Genomic DNA, 18,305 nt, shown 5'->3' on the forward strand with positions numbered 1-18,305 from the left:
CATAGTACACAGGACCCTGCACATAGTACACAGGACACTGCACATAGTACACACTGCACATAGTACATAGGACCCCGCACATAGTACACACTGCACATAGTACACAGGACACTGCACATAGTACACACTGCACATAGTACACAGGACACTGCACATAGTACACAGGACACTGCACATAGTACACACTGCACATAGTACACAGGACCCTGCACATAGTATACACTGCACATAGTACACTGGACCCTGCACATAGTACACACTGCACATAGCACACAGGACACTGCACATAGCACACACTGCGCATAGTACACACTGCACATAGCACACAGGACCCTGCACATAGTACACACTGCACATAGCACACAGGGCACTGCACATAGCACACACTGCACATAGTACACACTGCACATAGCACACAGGACCCCGCACATAGTACACACTGCACATAGTACACAGGACACTGCACATAGTACACACTGCACATAGTACACAGGACACTGCACATAGTACACAGGACACTGCACATAGTACACACTGCACATAGTACACACTGCACATAGTACACAGGACACTGCACATAGTACACACTGCACATAGTACACAGGACCCTGCACATAGTACACACTGCACATAGCACACAGGACACTGCACATAGTACACACTGCACATAGCACACAGGACCCTGCACATAGTACACACTGCACATATTACACTGGAACCTGCATATAGTACACAGGACCCTGCACATAGTACACAGGACCCTGCACATAGTACACAGGACCCTGCACATAGTACACACTTCTCATAGTACACAGGACCCCTGCACATAGTACACACTGCTCATAGTACAGAGGACCCCTGCACATAGTACACACTGCTCATAGTACACAGGACCCTGCACATAGTACACAGGACCCTGCACATAGTACACAGGACCCTGCACATAGTACACACTGCACATAGTACACACCCCCTGCACATATTATACACTGCACATAGTACACACTGCACATAGTACACAGGACCCTGCAAGTAGAACACAGGACCCTGCACGTAGTACACAGAACCCTGCACGTAGTACACAGGACCCCTGCACATAGTACACAGGACCCTGCACATAGTACACCCTGCACATAGTACACAGGACCCTGCACATAGTACACAGGACCCTGCACATAGTACACACTGCACATAGTACACACTGCACATAGTACACACACTGCACATAGTACACAGGACACTGCACATAGTGCATACTGCACATAGTACACACTGCACCTAGTACACAGGACCCTGCACATAGTACACAGGACCCTGCACATAGCACACAGGACCCCTGCACATAGTACACAGGACCCTGCACATAGTACACAGGACACTGCACATAGTACACACTGCACATAGTGCATAGGACCCCGCACATAGTACACACTGCACATAGTACACAGGACACTGCACATAGTACACACTGCACATAGTACACAGGACACTGCACATAGTACACAGGACACTGCACATAGTACACACTGCACATAGTACACAGGACCCTGCACATAGTACACACTGCACATAGCACACAGGGCACTGCACATAGCACACACTGCACATAGTACACACTGCACATAGCACACAGGACCCCGCACATAGTACACACTGCACATAGTACACAGGACACTGCACATAGTACACACTGCACATAGTACACAGGACACTGCACATAGTACACACTGCACATAGTACACACTGCACATAGTACACAGGACACTGCACATAGTACACACTGCACATAGTACACAGGACCCTGCACATAGTACACACTGCACATAGCACACAGGACACTGCACATAGCACACACTGCACATAGCACACAGGACCCTGCACATAGTACACACTGCACATATTACACTGGAACCTGCATATAGTACACAGGACCCTGCACAGAGTACACAGGACCCTGCACATAGTACACAGGACCCTGCACATAGTACACAGGACCCTGCACATAGTACACACTGCTCATAGTACACAGGACCCCTGCACATAGTACGCACTGCTCATAGTACACAGGACCCCTGCACATAGTACACACTGCTCATAGTACACAGGACCCTGCACATAGTACACAGGACCCTGCACATAGTACACACTGCACATAGTACACACCCCCTGCACATATTATACACTGCACATAGTACACACTGCACATAGTACACAGGACCCTGCACATAGAATACAGGACCCTGCACGTAGTACACAGAACCCTGCACGTAGTACACAGGACCCCTGCACATAGTACACAGGACCCTGCACATAGTACACCCTGCACATAGTACACAGGACCCTGCACATAGTACACACTGCACATAGTACACACTGCACATAGTACACACACTGCACATAGTACACAGGACACTGCACATAGTACACACTGCACCTAGTACACAGGACCCTGCACATAGTACACACTGCACATAGTACACAGGACACTGCACATAGTACACACTGCACATAGTGCACAGGACACTGCACATAGTACACACTGCACATAGTACACAGGACACTGCACATAGTACACACTGCACATAGTACACAGGACACTGCACATAGTACACAGAACACTGCGCATAGTACACAGAACACTGCACATAGTAAACAGGACACACTGCACATAGTACACAGGACCCCGCACATAATACACAGGACCCCGGAAATAGTACACAGGACCCTGCACATAGTACACCCTGCACATAGTACACAGGACACTGCTCATAGTACACACTGCATATAGTACAATCCTGGCACATAGTACACACCTTGCAGATAGCACACAGGACACTGTACATAGTACACACCCTGCACATAGCACACACCCTGCACATAGTACACAGGACACTGCACATAGTACACCCTGCACATAGTACACAGGACACTGCACATAGTACACAGGACCCTGCACATAGTACACAGGACACTGCACATAGTACACACTGCACATAGTACACAGGACACTGCACATAGTACACAGGACACTGCACAAAGCAAACTGGACCCTGCACATAGTACACAAGACTCTGCACATAGGACACAGGACCCTGCACATAGGACACAGGACCCTGCACATAGTACATCATTGCACATAGTACACAGGATACTGCAGATAGTACACACTGCACATAGTACACAGGACCCTGCACATAGTACACCCTGCACATAGTACACAGGACCCTGCACATAGTACACAGGACCCTGCACATAGTACACACTGCACATAGTACACACTGCACATAGTACACACACTGCACATAGTACACAGGACACTGCACATAGTGCATTCTGCACATAGTACACACTGCACCTAGTACACAGGACCCTGCACATAGTACACACTGCACATAGTACACAGGACACTGCACATAGTACACACTGCACATAGTGCACAGGACACTGCACATAGTACACACTGCACATAGTACACAGGACACTGCACATAGTACACACTGCACATAGTACACAGGACACTGCACATAGTACACAGGACACTGCACATAGTACACAGAATACTGCACATAGTAAACAGGACACACTGCACATAGTACACAGGACACTGCACATAGTACACAGGACCCCGCACATAATACACAGGACCCCGGAAATAGTACACAGGACCCTGCACATAGTACACCCTGCACATAGTACACAGGACACTGCTCATAGTACACACTGCATATAGTACAATCCTGGCACATAGTACACACCTTGCAGATAGCACACAGGACACTGTACATAGTACACACCCTGCACATAGCACACACCCTGCACATAGTACACAGGACACTGCACATAGTACACCCTGCACATAGTACACAGGACACTGCACATAGTACACAGGACCCTGCACATAGTACACAGGACACTGCACATAGTACACACTGCACATAGTACACAGGACACTGCACATAGTACACAGGACACTGCACAAAGCAAACTGGACCCTGCACATAGTACACAAGACTCTGCACATAGGACACAGGACCCTGCACATAGGACACAGGACCCTGCACATAGTACATCATTGCACATAGTACACAGGATACTGCACATAGTACACACTGCACATAGTACACAGGACCCTGCACATAGTACACACTGCACATAGTACACAGGACCCTGCACATAGTACACAGGACCCTGCACATAGTACACACTGCACATAGTACACAGGACCCTGCACATAGCACACAGGACACTGCACATAGTACACACTGCACATAGTACACAGGACCCTGCACATAGTACACACTGCACATAGTACACAGGACACTGCACATAGTACACAGGACCCTGCACATAGCACACAGGACACACTGCACATAGTACACAGGACACACTGCACATAGTACACAGGACACCCTGCACATAGTACACCCCTTGCACATATAACACAGGACCCTGCACATAGCACACAGGACACTGCACATAGTACACACTGCACATAGTACACAGGACCCTGCACATAGTACACAGGACCCTGCACATAGTACACAGGACACTGCACATAGTACACACTGCACATAGTACACACTGCACATAGTACACAGGACACTGCACATAGTACACACTGCACATAGTACACAGGACCCTGCACATAGTACACAGGACCCTGCACATAGTACACACTGCACATAGTACACAGGACACTGCACATAGTACACACTGCACATAGTACACAGGACCCTGCACATAGTACACAGGACCCCTGCACATAGTACACAGGACCCTGCACATAGTACACACTGCACATAGTACACAGAACACTGCACATAGCACACACTGCACATAGTACACAGGACCCTGCACATCGTACACCCTGCACATAGCACACAGGACCCAGCACATAGTACACACTGCACATAGTACACAGGACACTGCACATAGTACACACTGCAAATAGTACACAGGACCCTGCACATAGTACACACTGCACATAGTACACAGGACACTGCACATAGTACACACTGCACATAGTACACAGGACACTGCACATAGTATACACTGCACATAGTACACAGGACCCTGCACATAGTACACAGGACCCTGCGCATAGTACACAGGACACTGCACATAGTACACACTGCACATAGTACACAGGACACTGCACATAGTACACAGGACACTGCACATAGTACACACTGCACATAGTACACACTGCACTGCTCTTAGTAAATGTGCCCCAAATGTAATGAACCCAAGTACCGCAGCAGGAGTCACTTACTCATTACATAAAGAATGTTGGATTGTAGAGGGTCTCGTTGTCATGGGCCTCCAAATGTGCTGGCTCCACCTTCTCTGCACCCAACAGAATCAGAAAAGAATGTGATTACCTCAAAGAAGTTCAGGGGCCTCCATTCATAGTGTTTCAATCCTCACACTGCACCCCAGGAAATCTCCTCACACTGCACCCCAGGATATCCCCTCACCCTGCACCCCAGGATATCCCCTCACCCTGCACCCCAGGATATCCCCTCACCCTGCACCCCAGGATATCTCCTCACACTGCACCCCAGGATATCTCCTCACACTGCACCCCAGGATATCCCCTCACACTGCACCCCAGGATATCCACTCAAACTGCACCCCAGGATATCCCCTCACACTGCACCCCAGGATATCCCCTCACCCTGCACCCCAGGATATCCCCTCACCCTGCACCCCAGGATATCCCCTCACCCTGCACCCCAGGATATCTCCTCACACTGCACCCCAGGATATCCCCTCACACTGCACCCCAGGATATCCACTCACACTGCACCCCAGGATATCCCCTCACACTGCACCCCAGGATATCCCCTCACCCTGCACCCCAGGATATCCACTCACCCTGCACCCCAGGATATCCACTCACACTGCACCCCAGGATATCCCCTCACCCTGCACCCCAGGATATCCACTCACACTGCACCCCAGGATATCCCCCCACACTGCACCCCAGGATATCCCCTCACACTGCACCCCAGGATATCCCCTCACACTGCATCCCAGGAAATCTCCTCACACTGCACCCCAGGATATCCCCTCACACTGCACCCCAGGATATCCCCTCACCCTGCACCCCAGGATATCCCCTCACACTGCACCCCAGGATATCCCCCCACACTGCACCCCAGGATATCCCCTCACACTGCACCCCAGGATATCCGCTCACACTGCACCCCAGAATATCCGCTCACACTGCACCCCAGGATATCTCCTCACACTGCACCCCAGGATATCCCCTCACACTGCACCCCAGGATATCCCCTCACACTGCACCCCAGGATATCTCCTCACACTGCACCCCAGGATATCCCCTCACACTGCACCCCAGGATATCTCCTCACACTGCACCCCAGGATATCTCCTCACACTGCACCCCAGGATATCTCCCCACACTGCACCCCAGGATATCCCCTCACACTGCACCCCAGGATATCTCCTCACACTGCACCCCAGGAAATCTCCTCACACTGCACCCCAGGATATCCACTCACACTGCACCCCAGGATATCCCCTCACACTGCACCCCAGGATATCTCCTCACACTGCACCCCAGGATATCCCCTCACACTGCACCCCAGGATATCCCCTCACCCTGCACCCCAGGATATCCCCTCACACTGCACCCCAGGATATCCCCTCACACTGCACCCCAGGATATCCCCTCACACTGCACCCCAGGATATCCCCTCACACTGCACCCCAGGATATCCCCTCACCCTGCACCCCAGGATATCCACTCACACTGCACCCCAGGATATCTCCTCACACTGCACCCCAGGATATCCACTCACACTGCACCCCAGGATATCTCCTCACACTGCACCCCAGGATATCCCCTCACACTGCACCCCAGGATATCTCCCCACACTGCACCCCAGGATATCTCCTCACACTGCACCCCAGGATATCCACTCACACTGCACCCCAGGATATCCGCTCACACTGCACCCCAGGATATTCCCTCACCCTGCACCCCAGGATATCCCCTCACACTGCACCCCAGGGTATCCACTCACACTGCACTCCAGGATATCCCCTCACACTGCACCCCAGGATATCTCCTCACACTGCACCCCAGGATATCCCCTCACACTGCACCCCAGGGTATCCACTCACACTGCACTCCAGGATATCCCCTCACACTGCACCCCAGGATATCCACTCACACTGCACCCCAGGATATCCACTCACACTGCACCCCAGGATATCCCCTCACACTGCACCCTAGGATATCCACTCACACTGCACCCCAGGATATCCCCTCACACTGCACCCCAGGATATCCCCTCACACTGCACCCCAGGATATCTCCTCACACTGCACCCCAGGATATCCCCCCACACTGCACCCCAGGATATCCAATCACCCTGCACCCCAGGATATCCACTCACCCTGCACCCCAGGATATCCACTCACACTGCACCCCAGGATATCCCCTCACAGTGCACCCCAGGATATCCCCTCACACTGCACCCCAGGGTATCTCCTCACACTGCACCCCAGGATATCTCCTCACACTGCACCCCAGGATATCCCTTCACCCTGCACCCCAGGATATCCACTCACACTGCACCCCAGGATATCCCCTCACACTGCACCCCAGGATATCCGCTCACACTGCACCCCAGGATATCCCCCCATACTGCACCCCAGGATATCTCCTCACCCTGCACCCCAGGATATCCCCTCACACTGCACCCCAGGATATCCCCTCACACTGCACCCCAGGATATCCCGCCACACTGCACCCCAGGATATCTCCTCACCCTGCACCCCAGGATATCCCCCCACACTGCACCCCAGGATATCCCCTCACACTGCACCCCAGGATATCCCCTCACACTGCACACCAGGATATCCCCTCACACTGCACCCCAGGATATCCGCTCACACTGCACCCCAGGATATCTCCCCACACTGCACCCCAGGATATCCACTCACACTGCACCCCAGGATATCCACTCACACTGCACCCCAGCATATCTCCTCACACTGCACCCCAGGATATCCACTCACACTGCACCCCAGGATATCCACTCACACTGCACCCCAGGATATCCGCTCACACTGCACCCCAGGATATCTCCTCACACTGCACCCCAGGATATCCCCCCACACTGCACCCCAGGATATCTCCTCACACTGCACCCCAAGATATCTCCTCACACTGCACCCCAGGATATCCCTTCACCCTGCACCCCAGGATATCCACTCACACTGCACCCCAGGATATCCCCTCACACTGCACCCCAGGATATCCGCTCACACTGCACCCCATGATATCCCCCCATACTGCACCCCAGGATATCTCCTCACACTGCACCCCAGGATATCCCCTCACACTGCACCCCAGGATATCTCCTCACACTGCACCCCAGGATATCCCCTCACACTGCACCCCTGGATATCCCCCCACACTGCACCCCAGGATATCTCCTCACACTGCACCCCAGGATATCTCCTCACCCTGCACCCCAGGATATCCGCCCACACTGCACCCCAGGATATCTCCTCACACTGCACCCCAGGATATCCCCTCACACTGCACCCCAGGATATCCCCTCACACTGCACCCCAGGATATCCGCTCACACTGCACCCCAGGATATCCCCTCACACTGCACCCCTGGATATCCGCTCACACTGCACCCCAGGATATCTCCTCACACTGCACCCCAGGATATCTCCTCACCCTGCACCCCAGGATATCCCCCCACACTGCACCCCAGGATATCTCCTCACCCTGCACCCCAGGATATCCCCCCACACTGCACCCCAGGATATCCCCTCACACTGCACCCCAGGATATCCGCTCACAATGCACCCCAGGATATCCCCTCACACTGCACCCCAGGATATCCCCTCACACTGCACCCCAGGATATCCGCTCACACTGCACCCCAGGATATCTCCCCACACTGCACCCCAGGATATCCACTCACACTGCACCCCAGGATATCCACTCACACTGCACCCCAGGATATCTCCTCACACTGCACCCCAGGATATCCACTCACACTGCACCCCAGGATATCCGCTCACACTGCACCCCAGGATATCCCCCCACACTGCACCCCAGGATATCCCCTCACACTGCACCCCAGGATATCCCCTCACACTGCACCCCAGGATATCCCCTCCTACTGCACCCCAGGATATCACCTCCTACTGCACCCTAGGATATCCCCTCACACTGCACCCCAGAATATCCCCTCACACTGCACCCAGGGATATCCGCTCACACTGCACCCCAGGATATCTCCTCACACTGCACCCCAGGATATCCCCTCACACTGCACCCCAGGATATTCCCCCACACTGCACCCCAGGATATCCCCTCACACTGCACCCCAGGATATCCCCACACACTGCACCCCAGGATATCTCCTCACACTGCACCCCAGGATATCCCCTCACACTGCACCCCAGGATATCCCCCCACACTGCACCCCAGGATATCCCCTCACACTGCACCCAAGGATATCCCCTCACACTGCACCCCAGGATATCTCCTCACACTGCACCCCAGGATATCCGCTCACACTGCACCCCAGGATATCCCCTCACACTGCACCCCAGGATATCTCCTCACACTGCACCCCAGGATATCCCCTCACACTGCACCCCAGGATATCTCCTCACACTGCACCCCAGGATATCCCCTCACACTGCACCCCTGGATATCCCCCCACACTGCACCCCAGGATATCTCCTCACACTGCACCCCAGGATATCTCCTCACCCTGCACCCCAGGATATCCGCTCACACTGCACCCCAGGATATCCGCTCACACTGCACCCCATGATATCCCCCCACACTGCACCCCAGGATATCCCCTCACACTGCACCCCAAGATATCCCCTCACACTGCACCCCAGGATAGCCTCTCACACTGCACCCCAGGATATCCCCTCACACTGCACCCCAGGATATCCCCCCACACTGCACCCCAGGATATCCGCTCACACTGCACCCCAGGATATCCCCCCACACTGCACCCCAGGATATCCCCCCACACTGCACCCCAGGATATCCCCCCACACTGCACCCCAGGATATCTCCTCACACTGCACCCCAGGATATCTCCTCACACTGCACCTCAGGATATCCCCTCACACTGCACCCCAGGATAGCCTCTCACACTGCACCCCAGGATTTCTCCTCACACTGCACCCCAGGATATCCCCTCACACTGCACCCCAGGATATCACCTCCTACTGCACCCTAGGATATCCCCTCACACTGCACCCCAGAATATCCCCTCACACTGCACCCCAGGATATCCGCTCACACTGCACCCCAGGATATCTCCTCACACTGCACCCCAGGATATCCCCTCACAATGCACCCCAGGATATCCCCCCACACTGCACCCCAGGATATCCCCCCACACTGCACCCCAGGATATCCCCTCACACTGCACCCCAGGATATCCCCTCACACTGCACCCCAGGATATCCCCTCACACTGCACCCCAGGATATCTCCTCACACTGCACCCCAGGATATCCCCCCACACTGCACCCCAGGATATCCGCTCACACTGCACCCCAGGATATCCCCCCACACTGCAACCCAGGATATCCCCCCACACTGCACCCCAGGATATCTCCTCACACTGCACCCCAGGATATCTCCTCACACTGCACCTCAGGATATCCCCTCACACTGCACCCCAGGATATCCCCTCACACTGCACCACAGGATATCCCCTCACACTGCACCCCAGGATATCCCCTCCTACTGCACCCCAGGATATTCCCTCACACTGCACCCCAGGATATTCCCTCACACTGCACCCCAGGATAGCCTCTCACACTGCACCCCAGGATTTCTCCTCACACTGCACCCCAGGATATCCCCTCACACTGCACCCCAGGATAGCCCCTCACACTGCACCCCAGGATAGCCCCTCACACTGCACCCCAGGATATCTCCTCACACTGCACCCCAGGATAGCCCCTCACACTGCACCCCAGGATAGCCCCTCACACTGCACCCCAGGATAGCCCCTCACACTGCACCCCAGGATATCTCCTCACACTGCACCCCAGGATATCTCCTCACACTGCACCCCAGGATATCCCCTCACACTGCAGCCCAGGATATCCGCTCACACTGCACCCCAGGATATCCGCTCACACTGCACCCAGGATATCTCCTCACATTGCACCCCAGGATATCCACTCACACTGCACCCCAGGATATCTCCTCACACTGCACCCCAGGATATCCGCTCACACTGCACCCCAGGATATCCGCTCACACTGCACCCCAGGATATCCCCCCACACTGCACCCCAGGAAATCTCCTCACACTGCACCCCAGGATATCTCCTCACACTGCACCTCAGGATATCCCCTCACACTGCACCCCAGGATATCCGCTCACACTGCACCCCAGGATATCCCCCCACACTGCATCCCAGGAAATCTCCTCACACTGCACCCCAGGATATCTCCTCACACTGCACCCCAGGATATCCACTCACACTGCACCCCAGGATATCCCCTCACACTGCACCCCAGCATATCCCCTCACACTGCACCCCAGGATATCCCCTCACACTGCACCCCAGGATATCTCCCCACACTGCACCCCAGGATATCTCCTCACACTGCACCCCAGGATATCCCCTCACCCTGCACCCCAGGATATCCCCTCACCCTGCACCCCAGGATATCCCCTCACACTGCACCCCAGGATATCTCCTCACACTGCACCCCAGGATATCCCCTCACACTGCACCCCAGGATATCCCCCCACACTGCACCCCAGGATATCTCCTCACCCTTCACCCCAGGATATCCCCCCACACTGCACCCCAGGATATCCCCTCACACTGCACCCCAGGATATCTCCTCACCCTGCACCCCAGGATATCCCCCCACACTGCACCCCAGGATATCCCCCCACACTGCACCCCAGGATATCTCCTCACCCTGCACCCCAGGATATCCGCTCACACTGCACCCCATGATATCCCCCCACACTGTACCCCAGGATATCCCCTCACACTGCACCCCAGGATATCCCCTCACCCTGCACCCCAGGATATCCCCTCACACTGCACCCCAGGATATCTCCTCACACTGCACCCCAGGATATCCGCTCACACTGCACCCCAGGATATCCGCTCACACTGCACCCCAGGATATCTCCTCACCCTGCACCCCTGGATATCCGCTTACACTGCACCCCATGATATCCCCCCACACTGTACCCCAGGATATCCCCTCACACTGCACCCCAGGATATCCCCCCACACTGCACCCCAGGATATCCCCTCACACTGCACCCCAGGATATCCCCCCACACTGCACCCCAGGATATCCCCCCACACTGCACCCCAGGATATCCCCTCACACTGCACCCCAGGATTTCCCCAGGCTTTGTAGACGGGTCCTTACCTCGGTCCTGGCTCCATGCAGTGTCTCCCCCAGGACCAGGAGATCAGAGCTGTTGTAATCTGGTGTCATCAATCATTAACTCATGAGTATCCACCCCGAGCTCCGCTCCTCAGGGATCCTTCTCATATCATGCAGCGGTTTGTCAGTTTACCAGAAAAATTATTGGTGGTAACCAGGGATCCATAATAGGGGGCGGGGTTGGGGGGACCCTAATAATTCGCTTCAGCACCTTATAATACACAAGACCCTAACATAGATCCCACTGATTGCAGATCACAGCCCGACAGACCCAGTCATTGCCCACAATCCCTGCCCCCTACACAGGACCCCACAGATGGCTGCTCCCTACACCCAGACCCCCACAATCTCTGCCCCCTACACCAGGACCCCCACAGATGACTGCTCCCTACACCAGGACCCCCACAATCTCTGCCCCCTACACAGGACCCCCACAGATGACTGCTCCCTACACCCAGACCCCCACAATCTCTGCCCCCTACACCAGGACCCCCACAGATGACTGCTCCCTACACCAGGACCCCCACAATCTCTGCCCCCTACACCAGGACCCCCACAGATGACTGCTCCCTACACCAGGACCCCCACAATCTTTGCCCCCTACACCAGGACCCCCACAGATGACTGCTCCCTACACCAGGACCCCCACAATCTTTGCCCCCTACACCAGGACCCCCACAGATGGCTGTTCCCTACACCAGGACCCCCACAATCTCTGCCCCCTACACCAGGACCCCCACAGATGACTGCTCCCTACACCAGGACCCCCACAATCTTTGCCCCCTACACCAGGACCCCCACAGATGACTGCTCCCTACACCAGGACCCCCACAATCTCTGCCCCCTACACCAGGACCCCCACAGATGACTGCTCCCTACACCAGGACCCCCACAATCTCTGCCCCTTACACCAAGACCCCCACAGATGACTGCTCCCTACACCCAGACCCCCACAATCTCTGCCCCTTACACCAAGACCCCCACAGATGACTGCTCCCTACACCAGGACCCCCACAATCTCTGCCCCCTATACAGGACCCCCACAGATGACTGCTCCCTACACCCAGACCCCCACAATCTCTGCCCCCTACACCAGGACCCCCACAGATGACTGCTCCCTACACCAGGACCCCCACAATCTCTGCCCCCTACACCAGGACCCCCACAGATGACTGATCCCTACACCCAGACCCCCACAATCACTGCCCTATACACCAGGACCCCCAGAGATGACTGCTCCCTACACCAGGACCACCACAATCTCTGCCCCCTACACTAGGACCCCCAGAGATGACTGCTCCCTACACCAGGACCCCCACAATCACTGCCCCCTACACCAGGACCCCCACAGATGACTGCTCCTTACACCAGGACCCCCACAATCTCTGCCCCCTACACAGGACCCCCACAGATGACTGCTCCTTACACCAGGACCCTCACAATCTCTGCCCCCTACACAGGACCCCCACAGATGACTGCTCCTTACACCAGGACCCCCACAATCACTACCCCCTACACCAGCACCCCCACTCCTTACCCCGAGTCTGTAATAAATGTGCAACATCCCCCCCTAGCCTTTCTTGGGGCCTGGAGACAACTGTGAGATGACCGTGGCCCCTGCTCCAAAGCCAGAAGCCACCCCTCAGGTACCGGAGCCTCCAGAAGAACAGCACCAAGTCCTGGATGTCATCCCACCTGTGGTGGCTCCCGCCAAGCCCCTACCAGGCTCAAGCCTGATGCTCCGGAGACACACCCAGCACCTAAGCACCTGGCTGCGGTGAAACACTCCACAGGAACCCCTAGGACGCCATCTTAGACCTGCGTCAGCTAGAGCAGGTGCCACTAAAGGTGCCTGGGTCCAGCGGGGCCGTACAACTGGGCAAGTACAGGCCATTGATATATGAAAAAGGTTTTTGGGTTCGCCATCGAGGACTATACCAGACGGGAGCTGTTCATTCCCCACCGTTCCGTGAAGTGACCAGACCTCCCGGAGCAACTCCATAACCTCAAGCCTGGAGAGTGGCCCGGGGCCACGGGGGCCCTGGACTGCCGGAGTTACCCAACCACTCTCCAGAGAACTTATGGCTGGAATCTCCCATCCCTTCTCAGGCTGCAACTCCCCAGGCGCTGACCCATGTACAGGCTTGGTCCAGGGGAGCACCCCAGCCCTTGCTCCAGCCACCAGTGTTGCCATATCCCTGGATTCCTCCGTGGCGAGAGATGGTCCGGTGGATGAGCCTCCTTCGCGTTCCCCAGCAGGAGACCTTCGTCCGGTGGCTTCCTACCAGTGGGGTGATGACCCGGCCCCGGAAGACCTGGGGGATGCGGAGGGAGCTATGGCGCTGCCACAAGCTCCCATCTTCTTGTTTCTGAACCCTGTTATGGCTGCCGGCCTCACAGAATGACCGGCTGGTGAGGCAGAGATTCCTGAGGCCAGCGTTTCTGCTCCTGAACCTCAGAAGACCAGTGAGGACACAGCTGGGGATCTGCGGTTCCCAAGATCACCACCCGGCATCCACAGCCGGCTGCAGCCCCATGGCAGGATCCAGATCTGGATACTTTATACTCAGACGGTGAATAGCACCCTGATGGGCCGAAGCCCATTATCTGCCGTGTTCGTATGGCTTTTTAATAGCTTCTCTCCCAGTTGGGCTGGGCCCATTACACTAAGAGCCAGAGACTTTCCTGGACTTTATTTTTTTTTTAAAGTCAGGAGACTTTCCTTGAACTTTTTCCCCAGTTGTGTTTTGAAAGCTCCCCTCTCTGCTGACTGCAGAGCACCAACTGCTTCCTCCAAGGGTGTGTCCCTCACATTAATGGGGGATCATTGCACCCAGAGGATGGACTCTAATGTATGCGAGCTCTCCGAGAGACTGTTAGTCGATGCGCTTTAAGGAAAAAGTTTATTTTTGTGCACTTTATGCCTTCCCTTGTAGAAAAAAAGACATTAATGCTATGTGCCCATTGCGCTTTCAGGTTAAAAGAACTCTCTACCGATATATTGCTACTATGCATGTCATGCCTTTCTTTTTCAGGAAATGGACATGGTGATATGTGATTGTCCAATGATGTTCCTGTTATACAAGCTGGAAGGTGATTGGAGAGGTGCTACCACCTGACTAGGGGTGATATAAACCCCTGCAGGGTGGAAGCACAGGAGTCAGTTCAGTCAACAGAGGCTGCAGACAGTACCAGACCTCAGGGTCCGTCTGTCACACAGAGCTGCCTTATCTCAGAGATCCACCACCCGGACTCAGCTCCATCTGCACCAGCCCAGGCTGCACCTACTACCAGGCTGCGTGTAACCTTCCTGTGCACCGGCTCTCCATGACTCTTCCAGCTTAAGAATCTGCTGTTATCGTTGTTGGCTGATGTCTGCTGTTCAATAACGAAGTGTAAGTTGATTTGTACAACGTTGCCTCCGTCTGATCCCTGGATATGGCTGTTACCACTACGGGCTCAGGGGTTGCCCCAGGAAGCACCAGTACACAAGCCTCTCCCTCCATATTTCTTGCACACACCACCTGCTGGAGAGCTGCCAGGGTGTAGGACAGCTTTCCGGTCCCCCATACCAAACACCGGGACATCAGCGTGCCCTAGACTGCAACCACCAGCCACTCCGGTATCCCAGGCCCCGGCTGCCTCCAGGCCCCAAGAAAAGGCCCCGTGGGGGATGTTGCAAATGATGGCTATGCCCCTATCAGGGCACATGACTGTGCCACATTCCCAGGTCATCCTCTCTCCTTCCCCGCGCTTCTTTCCAATCATTGTGCAATCACTGATGAGGACAGAGACCAAAGCGCATTGTGGGGGAACTTCAGAATAACCTCCACCCAAAATATGTAAGAAAGTACAAGTGTGAATCACCTGCTCGCGGTGCGGCGGATTCCGGGCCCTCGCAGGACATGTCACTGGACAGCGCGTTGGAAGGCAGCAGAACACAGCAGGGTGAGCACAGAAACTCAACTAATCCCAGCACAAAAGAGTCGCAGCAAGACGTCTCCACCACATTCCTGGCCCTGGCTGGAGGAGGGGGAGTAATCCGGGTACAATAACCACCGAATAATGGAGAGTCATCCATAAATACTGCCCTCGAAATCTGCTGCCTGGCGCTCATCACTACATGTTATCCGTGGAATTTCATAGGACTGCTGGATCCTGTGCTGAAGAAATGGATTATCTGATGTGGCCCCTTCTCTCCTCCTGGTCCAGGTTGTGTCTATCCTCACACTGTGACCCCCTTCCATCCTCCTGTATCTCACCCTCACACTGGGGCCCCAGGCTGTGTCTCGCCCCTATTTGTTGATCTCCTGGTCTAGATGGTGTCTTGCCCTCACACATTGTACTCCTTCTATCCTCCTGTATCTCACCCTCACACTGGGGCCCTTTCCATCCACCATATTTGGAGATATCCTGGTCCAAGCTGTGCTTCTATCTCAAGCTTTAACCCCTGTACGTGGACCATATTTGGAAACATCCTGGTCCAGGTTATGGCTCACCCTCATTTTGTTGATCTCCACGGTCCAGGCTGTGTCTCACGCTGTGACCCCTTCCATCCTCCTGTACCTCAAACTCACACTGGGACCCCTTCAGACCACAATATTTGTTGCTCTCCTTGTCCAGGTTGTGTCTAGCCCTCACATGGTGACCCCCTTCTATCTACCATGTTTGGTGATGTCCTGGCCCAGGCTGTGTCTTGCCCTTACACTGTGTACACTTTCCATCCTCTTGTATCTCGCCCTCACACTGAGACACTTCATTCCACCATATTTGGAGATATCCTTGTCCAGGCTGTGTCTCTATCTCAAGCTGTGACCCCCTTCCATCCACTATGTTTAGTAATGTCCTGGCCCAGGCTGTGTCTCTCCCTCATGCTGTGGACCCCTTCTATCCACCATATTTGTTGATCTCCTGGTCTGGGTGGTGTCTTGCCCTCACACTGTGATCACCTTCCATCACCATGTTTAGTAATGTCCTGGTCCAGGCTGTGTCTCGCCCCTATTTGTTGATCTCCTGGTGTGGGTTGTGTCTTGCCCTCACACATTGTACCCCTTCGATCCTCCTGTGTCTTGCCCTCACATGGTGACCCCTTCCATCCACCATGTTTAGTAATGTCCTGGCCCAGGCTGTGTCTCGCCCTCACACATTGTACTCCTTCGATCCTCCTGTATCTCGCCCTCACACTGGGACCCCATTTCATCCACCATGTTTGGAGATATCCTGGTCCAAGCTGTGCTTCTCTCTCAAGCTTTAACCCCTTTCCATGGACAATATTTGGAGATCTCCTGGTCCCGCCCTCATTTTGTGATCCCCTTCCATCCACCATATTTGTTGATCTCCTGGTCTGGGTTGTGTCTCACCTGAACACCGTGACCCTCTCTGTAAATATTGGCTAGGATAAAGGTGAGGAGCGTGTACACAGGACACACGAGATAACCCTTCGGTGGGGGGTTGGGTGCCGCGGTCGGTGATTGTTTAAATTTCTTTCATGTGACAGAAACAGAAATGTAACAAATAAAACAAGACGAGTAACGCTACACAGTCATCAGAGACGTAAATGAGGGGTCACCGGGGCTCCCTCCTCTCTGGACACATCTTCTGCTCCTGGTTAAACTCTGCTGTCACCTTGAGATTTCTAGATTAAGACCCTCAATCTGTACATTGGTTCCTCCGACCTTGTATAAGCGAGAATCCTGAATGATAACTAAGAGCATTCAGCTCCAGCTCGGGGACGACAAAGTCAGCGCTCGGGGACGACAAAGTCAGCGCTCGGGGACGACAAAGTCAGCGCTCGGGGACGACAGGTCTGTAGGAGGGCGAAGAGAGGGGGATCCAACCGTTA

The 18,305-nt window shown here is 54.5% G+C and overlaps 1 protein-coding gene across 2 annotated transcripts in view; it reads right to left on the reverse strand.

Annotated features, from left to right (window-relative positions):
- Nucleotides 1-16,389, reverse strand: part of LOC140125885 (solute carrier organic anion transporter family member 1B3-like) — a 63,741-nt gene extending 47,352 nt beyond the window's left edge. Inside the window, exons 1-2 of one of the 2 annotated variants that reach the window (XM_072144770.1) lie at nt 16,331-16,389; nt 5,273-5,346 (exon numbers count right to left, since the gene is read on the reverse strand). The gene's annotated coding sequence lies outside the window, so the exon portion shown is untranslated. Of the gene's footprint in view, nt 1-5,272; nt 5,347-12,445; nt 12,569-16,330 lie in introns of those variants that run through there. The other variant, XM_072144769.1, reaches the window with a different exon arrangement.
- Nucleotides 16,390-18,305: the final 1,916 nt, after the last annotated feature.

Source organism: Engystomops pustulosus, chromosome 4 (genome assembly GCF_040894005.1).
Source record: "Engystomops pustulosus chromosome 4, aEngPut4.maternal, whole genome shotgun sequence".
NCBI classification, from domain to species: domain Eukaryota; kingdom Metazoa; phylum Chordata; class Amphibia; order Anura; family Leptodactylidae; genus Engystomops; species Engystomops pustulosus.